This window comes from Dipodomys merriami, unplaced genomic scaffold, assembly GCF_024711535.1.
Source record: "Dipodomys merriami isolate MVZ:Mamm:240054 unplaced genomic scaffold, mDipMer1.0.p SCAF_6, whole genome shotgun sequence".
Lineage (NCBI taxonomy): Eukaryota > Metazoa > Chordata > Mammalia > Rodentia > Heteromyidae > Dipodomys > Dipodomys merriami.
This window is the reverse complement of record NW_027206179.1, coordinates 3795144-3802399: the sequence shown is the minus strand read 5'-3', so window position 1 is coordinate 3802399 and position 7256 is coordinate 3795144.

Sequence of the window (7256 nt, the reverse complement as noted above, 5' to 3'; positions counted from 1 at the left end):
CCCGTCGGTCCCAGTGCTCTGGCTGAGCTGGTCTGTCGCATTGGACACCACTGGATCTGAAAAAAATAAGCAGGAAATAAAGCAGTGGAAAAAAGGACGAACTATCTTTTGCCAGCATGGGTAAAGAAATCCCCCCAAAATCTAGTGTATCTGTTGTTCTCTTCTCTCTCCTTCTTTCACTTCTACTTGGGTGTCATTAGAGATCTGGTCCAATATGATGCAGAAATTGACTAATTGTGAGCTCTGGGCATTGATTTTTCCCAAGGTCATATGGAAGTCAATGATGAGCCCATCCTTTCCCTCCTTCACTTGAGTGTCTCCAGGACAGGGGTGGGTTCCATACTTGTATCCTCAGGGACAGAGGCTGGTACTGGCCAGCTCCTGGTCTGTAAGTTCTGAGGATGGAGGCTGATCTTTCCTTGAGTACCATGCTTGAAAAGTTCTTTTCTTCTTTACCTTGGTTGTGTCTAAAGGCAGAAGCAGCTCTACCCAGTAAGTACCGATGTATTTCATACATGAATAATCTTGAAAATATCACCTCTTAATCATAAATAACAACATAATTGCTTTGGGTAGCAAGTGGTAGGACAGTAAAAATTATTTCGTCACTACTGTAACCATCACAGTTCACCAGGTTTTATATGTCTTTAGTTGTTTTTGCTTAGTAGAATGGGTAACCTATTTCTTTTCTTTCTACCTACACAGTATTGGCTGTGTTTCCTGTTGTGATCTTCCCCAAACAACAATACATGTATTGTTCTAAACTCATTCTGAGTACTGGAAATGAACTATCACAATGATATTAAATGTCTGGACCTCAGCTATCAAAACAGCATCAATGGCCGGGTGCTAGTGGCTCACGCCTGTAATCTTAACTAATCAGGGGATGAGATCTGAGGATTGCAGTTCAGAGCCAGACCAGGCAGGAAAGTCCATGAAACTCTTATCTCCAATTAACCACCAAAAAACCAGAAGTGGCACTATGGCTTAAGTAGTAGAGCACACTCCTTGAGCTCTAAGGCTCAGGGCCAGCACCCAGGCTCATAGTTCAAGTCCCAAGACCCACACACAAAAATAACAGCATCAATGATATTATTTAGAGATTCCTGTTTTGCCAAGCTATGATCTTTGTCTTCTGTGTTCTTCTTTTAATTTCATATGCTTCACCTTTCTGTACTTCACAGTGAATTTTCATCATGGCCACCAAAGAAATGAAAGTGAGCTGATGTTCTTATGGGTTTTTGTGTTTTTTGATGCTGGTTCTGATAGTTGAAGTGGGGGTCTGCGTGTTGATTCTGAGCATTGTTTCTGTGTAAAGCGAGTGTTCTACCACTTGAACCTTGTATCATTGGAAATAAAAGACTCATGAACTTTCCTTCCCAGGCTGGCTAGAAATCCTGATCGTCACATCTCAGCTCTCTGAGGAGCTAAGTTTACAGGCCTGAGGCACTAGTGCTCAGCTAAATGTGAGCAATTTTAATGTAACTTGTGACTGTTTAACCACAAACTGTTACAGCTGTGTTTGCGTTGGGCTTGCTGCTTATGGACAAAAGACATGAGATCAGAATCATTCTAGTAAGTTGTGGCCTTTATTGTTTTAAGGAATGTTTCTTCCATTCCTAGTTTCTCTAGAGCTTTTAACAGGAATGAATGTTGAACCTATGAAAAGCCTTTTCTGCATCAATGGAGATAGTCATGTGGTTCTTGAGCTTGGATCTGTTGATGTGTTGGAATTCATTTATTGATTTATGTATGTTAAACCATCCCTACATATCTGGGATGAAACCTACTTGGTCATGGTGTCTGATTTTTTTTATGTGTTTTTGGATTCTGTTAGCAAGAACTTTGTTAAGGATATTTGCATCTGTGTTCATTAAGGAGATGGGACTGTAGTTCTCTTTTTTGTTGGGACTTTGCCTGGTTTGGGGATGAGTGTGATATTGGCATCATAGAAAGAGTTTGGGATAACTCCCTCTTTTCCTATTTCTCTGAAGAGTTTGAAGAGTATGGGTCTTAGTTCTTCTTTAAAGGTCATAGAATTCCATTGTGAATCCATCTGGTCCTGGGCTTTTCCTTGTTGGAAGCCTTTTGATTGCTTCCTCTATCTCGATGCAAGATATTGGCTTATTTAATTGATTTATTTCTCCTTTGCTTAGTTTGAGAAACTTGTATTTCTCTAAAAATACATCCATTTCTGCTAGGTTTTCTTTCTTTGGAGAGTATAACTTTTGAAAATAATTCTTTATAAGTGTTTGGATGATCTTGGGTATTTGTTGTGATTTTTCCTATGGCATCCCTAATCTTTTTGATTTGGGTTTCCTCTTCTTTTCTTAATTAATCTTGCCAAAGGTCCATCAATTTTATTTATTTTTTGAAAAAGCAGATTTGTTTTATTAATTTTGTTTGCAATTTCCCTAATCTCTACCTCATTAATTTCCAGTTTCCATTTTTTCATGTTTTTCTAGCAGTTTGAATTGCAATAAGAGATTATTTACTTGGTCTGTCTCTATTTTCTTGATTGGGCACTGAGGGTGACAAATTTGCCCCTCAGGACTGCTTTGGCTGTGTCCCACAGGTTTCGTTGTGATGTGTATTCATTTTCATTGAATTGTAGGAACTTTATAATTTCTTATTTAATTTCTTACGTTACCCAGGTGTTGCTTACAAGTGTGCTGTTCAATTTCCATGTATTTGAGTAATTTCTATGGTATGCTTTGTCATTGAGAACTAGCTTAATTCCACTGTGGTTGGATAGGATACTGGGGATTATATCAATCCCCTTGTATTTGCTGAATTCCCTTGAATGAACCATGATATGATCTACTTTGGAGAAAGTTCCATAAGCTGCTGAGGAGAACGTGTACTGTGTAATTTTTGGGTGAAAAACTTGGTAGGTGTCAGTTAGTTCCGCTTGAAATATGGCCTCACTTAATAATTGGGTAGCTTCTTTGCCAGTCCTCTGGTTGGTGGACCTGCTCTTTGGTGAGAGTGGGGTATTAAAGTCTCAGTATTATCATATTTGGATCTATTTTTATTCTGTAAGTTTGAGAGTTTTTGATTAACATATTTTGGTGCTCCAATGTTTGGGGAGTATAGGCTGATAATGATAATATACTCCTCTTGGATTGTTCCCTGTATTAATATGTAGTGTCCTTCCTTGTCTTTTTGTGTTGATTTTAATGAAAAGTTTATTTTGTCAGATATCAGGATAGCTACTACTGATTTGTAACCGGGGGCATTTGCTTACTAGATCTTTCTCCAACCCTTCAGTCTGAGTTTGATTGTATGTTTGCTGGTGGCCTTAGTTTTTCAATTCCCAACCTGGATATGCGGGTCAAGTTCTAGTGGGGTTACAGCTTCTAGTTCTCTTGCCCTGGAGACACAGGTCTTTTGCTGTCATAGGCACGATTTCCCGGAGGTGTGGTTCCCTGCTTTCCACCCTCTGCTGAGGCATATGTTCAGCTTCTGACTTCAATCGGGAGGAGCTGGTTATGTTGCTCAGGCACCCAATCACCAGGCCTGGTCCTTGCCCTGGCTCCTGGTCACCCTCCTGTGGCACACCAGTTGGACCTGTGCTGCTGGATATCCTGCCTGTGTTAAGCAGCCTGGAGTACACAGTTCAGGTTTCTTGCACTGTAAGCTGTTGTGATCCCCAGGCACTGTTCCTGGCTTAGGTGTTTAAGCTCCCTTCCAGGGGTGCTCTTGATCTAGCCTGGCTGGCTGGATGTGCTCCATGGGCTGGTGGGCAACTCAAACAGTTCCCAGTTTTAGTGGGTCCTGTATTCCAGGTGTTGAGGCAGGGGTCTGGGTCAAGATCTGGGGGTTCCACCAGATCTGGTCTCCCTTTAGGGGGGATACACTGTACCCTACGGGGTACTCACCCTGGAACTAGTTGGGAACTCTCGAACTGTAGTTTCTGTGTTATGTAGGTCGTTGGTTGCCTCTGCAATCTGATTCAGTGTAGATGCTTGTGGACTGGGCTGGGCACTAGTGGCTCTGTTTCAGTGTTTCACCTCTGTCTCTATGTCTATTGATGCTGTTTGTGTCAATGCTGCAGGCTGTGGATGCCACAGGCTGGATTGTGCATACCATGGGTTGCCAAGGGCAGAGGTGTGAGGCAGGGGTCTCTGTACAGTTTCTGAACCCTGAGGTTTGTCTCTGTTTGCACTCTCTGGATCAGCACCAATACCTTACAAGTCTTCTACACTGGCATTTTGCGGGCAAACCCCTGTAGGTCTGGGGTTCCCCCCACGGGGCCATGGGGCTGAGTGGCTTTGGTGGGATGGAGCCCCTCTGCTCTATGGGGGAGGGGTGGGGGAGGGGTCTTTATGCAGGCTCCCAGGTGTGAGATTTCTCTATTCCTCAGGATCAGTGGGGCCAGCACATGTACCTCAGAGGTCTTCTGCGCAGGTGATCTGTAGACAACCGCTTGTGTCTCTGGGGACTTCCGCAGTCGCCGCAGGGCCAGTCAGGCCATAGCTGGGCACTTTGCCATGCAGCCAGTAAAGGTTTGTGGAGGGGTCTTCACACTTTTCTGCTCTGAAATTCTTCCTTTTCTTTCTTTTTTGTTTTTTTCCACCACATGTTTTTCTCTGAATTTTCATCTTTTTGTTATTCTTGGATGCTTGGGGAAATTAAGCATTAGAACTCGAACTTTCTCTTTTGTTGGAGAGAGCTGTGGTGTTTCCCTACTGTCCCATCACCATCTGGTTCCCACTCCCCATCCTAGGTTCTTTACCTCTTGGTAGTGTCTAAACACAGCAGCAGCTCTATCCAGTAAGTACAGATGTATTTGATGAGTGAAGAGTCTTGGAATGATCACCTCTTAATTATAAATACCGACATAATGGTTTTGGCTAGCCAGATGGTAGGATAGAGTAGTAAAAATTATTTCAGCACTTGTGTGATTGCCACAATTGACCATGATTTATACATTATTAATTGTGTTTAATTACCAAAATGGGAAACCAAAACAATTTTTTTCTTTCTACCTATACAGTACTGGCTCTGTTTCCTATTGAGTTCTTCCCCAAACTGCAATACATGTATTATCATAAACTCTTTCTGAGTGCTGCAAAGTGACTATCACAATGATATTAAAGGTCTAGACCTCAGTTATAAAAACAGCATCAATGATATTATTTGGAGATAACTATTTGCCCAGCTATGACCACTGTGTTCTGTGTTGTTCTTTTTATTTCATATGCTTCATCTTTCTGTACTTGAAATGGAATTTACATCAAGACCAACTAGAAAAATGAAAGTTACCTTGTGCTCTTATGGGGCTTTTTGGGTGCTGGTTGTGATAGTTGAAGACAAGGAATAGGTGTTTTTCCTGAGCATTGTTTTTGTGTAAATCTAGTGCCCTACCACTTGAACCAAAGATATATTCTGGCTTTTGTTGGTTAATTGCAGATAAAAGACTCATGAACTTTCCTGCCCCAGGCTTGCTTGGAACACTGATACTCACATCTCAGCTCTCTGATGAATGAAGTTTACAGGTCTGAGGCATAGGTGCTCAGAAAATTGTGAACAATTTTAATGTAGCCCGTAAGTATACAGACACACACTGTTACAGCTGTGTTTGCATTGGCCTTGATGCTTATGAATATAAGGCATGAGACTAGGATAATTCTGTTAGTTTGTCCCCATTGACAAGGTAAACTCCCATTTTATTTCACTGAGAACCCAGGAACAGGTCCATTGTATCTTAAACTCTTTCCTTAGAAATGACTTAATGCTTACTTCCTTTACTATTGGAGTAGGATGAATGTATAATATAAGGGCAAGTAGCTATTTATTTTTTCTTGCTATTTATTATTAGCATAAAATGGTAAGTTTACACTTAATAAACGGCAAACACATTGGATTTGAAGTTTCCTTGTTCCTGTTTCTCTAGTGGGCAACTGATCAGAGTCTTCAAAAGGTTGATATAGACATTTGACATGATAGTCTAACACTCACTTGTTTTGTTTAGTTAGGTTGTTTTGGTTCTCATTAAAGCTTTATGGTAGAAAAATTCATCAATGTTCCTGTGTTGAATACATATTAGTCCAAAATTAGCAGTTATTACACCTATATAGAACTGGGAGCCCTCTCTTCTTTGAGTCATTGAAACTGGGAATAATTTGTTTGGCTTCCAGACATTTCTGTCTTTGTGCAGATGCTTTTCTGTTTTCCAGCAATGGCCCAGCAGAATTAGAGATAGTGCTGTGTGTGTCTCTGTCATTCATGCGTGGGTGATGTCACTCCAATGAGCCACAGCTACAGCATTAAATGATGTCAATATCTCTGGACTCAGAAACATGATCTTGCTTGCCCTTTGGACTCCTCCTGACTGTACAATGCAGTGGTGGCCTGACAATATTCCCACTTCAAGCTCCTCAACACTTCTTATTTCTTAAGGGACTCTTCTGAATCATTCTTGTTTTCATAGAATCATAGAGAACATTGAGAGATATGGAGTCTGAGCCTATCTAATGTTTTTGTCCTCTCTTTGGGGAGCTTTTTCTCTTCTTATAAATGATTCTGTTTCTCCTTCCATTGATATTGAGGATTCTTAGGGACTGGGATGACAAAGCTTTGCTGGGTCAATTGTGCAATCTTTATCATTGGCTTTCAATGAGAAATAATGACCAATAAGCAAACTATTGCTCACACTGCTCATTTGGACAACTCGAGTTATTTTGGTGCCCTCACATTTCTTCCAGAAAAAAATAAAATGTATATTCCTGTGGGAAACTGGAGCAAATAAACATTCTGCTCTAAAATTCTTAAGGAAAGAAGAGAGAGAATGAGAGATTTTCTAAAAAAAATACTCACTAATATACAAAAATATAAAATATGTGAGCTACACCGTGTCTCGTGCATCTCATTGTTACAATGTGTCAAACTCTAACCCTTTTGCATTTTGTTTTTTCCCTTCCCCTCCCCAAATTAGAGAAATGTATATAGAAGATCCAGGACACTGGAATCAAACACAGTGAAAACAGGGGGATGCCGTGGGGGAGGAACAAAGAAAGAAAAAAGACTCACACAGAACTTTACATCTTCAGCGAGGTTGGGTCAGAGTAGTTTTGGAGGTGGGAGGGAATGGATTGTAGGGGAAAAGCAAAGGAAGGGGCAACAATGTTTGATAGAAAATGTACTCATTACCTTGTTCATGTAACTGGAACCCCTCTGTACAGTATTTTTACAAAAAAATGTACAAAAAAGGAAAAAGAAATAAAGCAAATATGTGAGCAGAAATACACAGC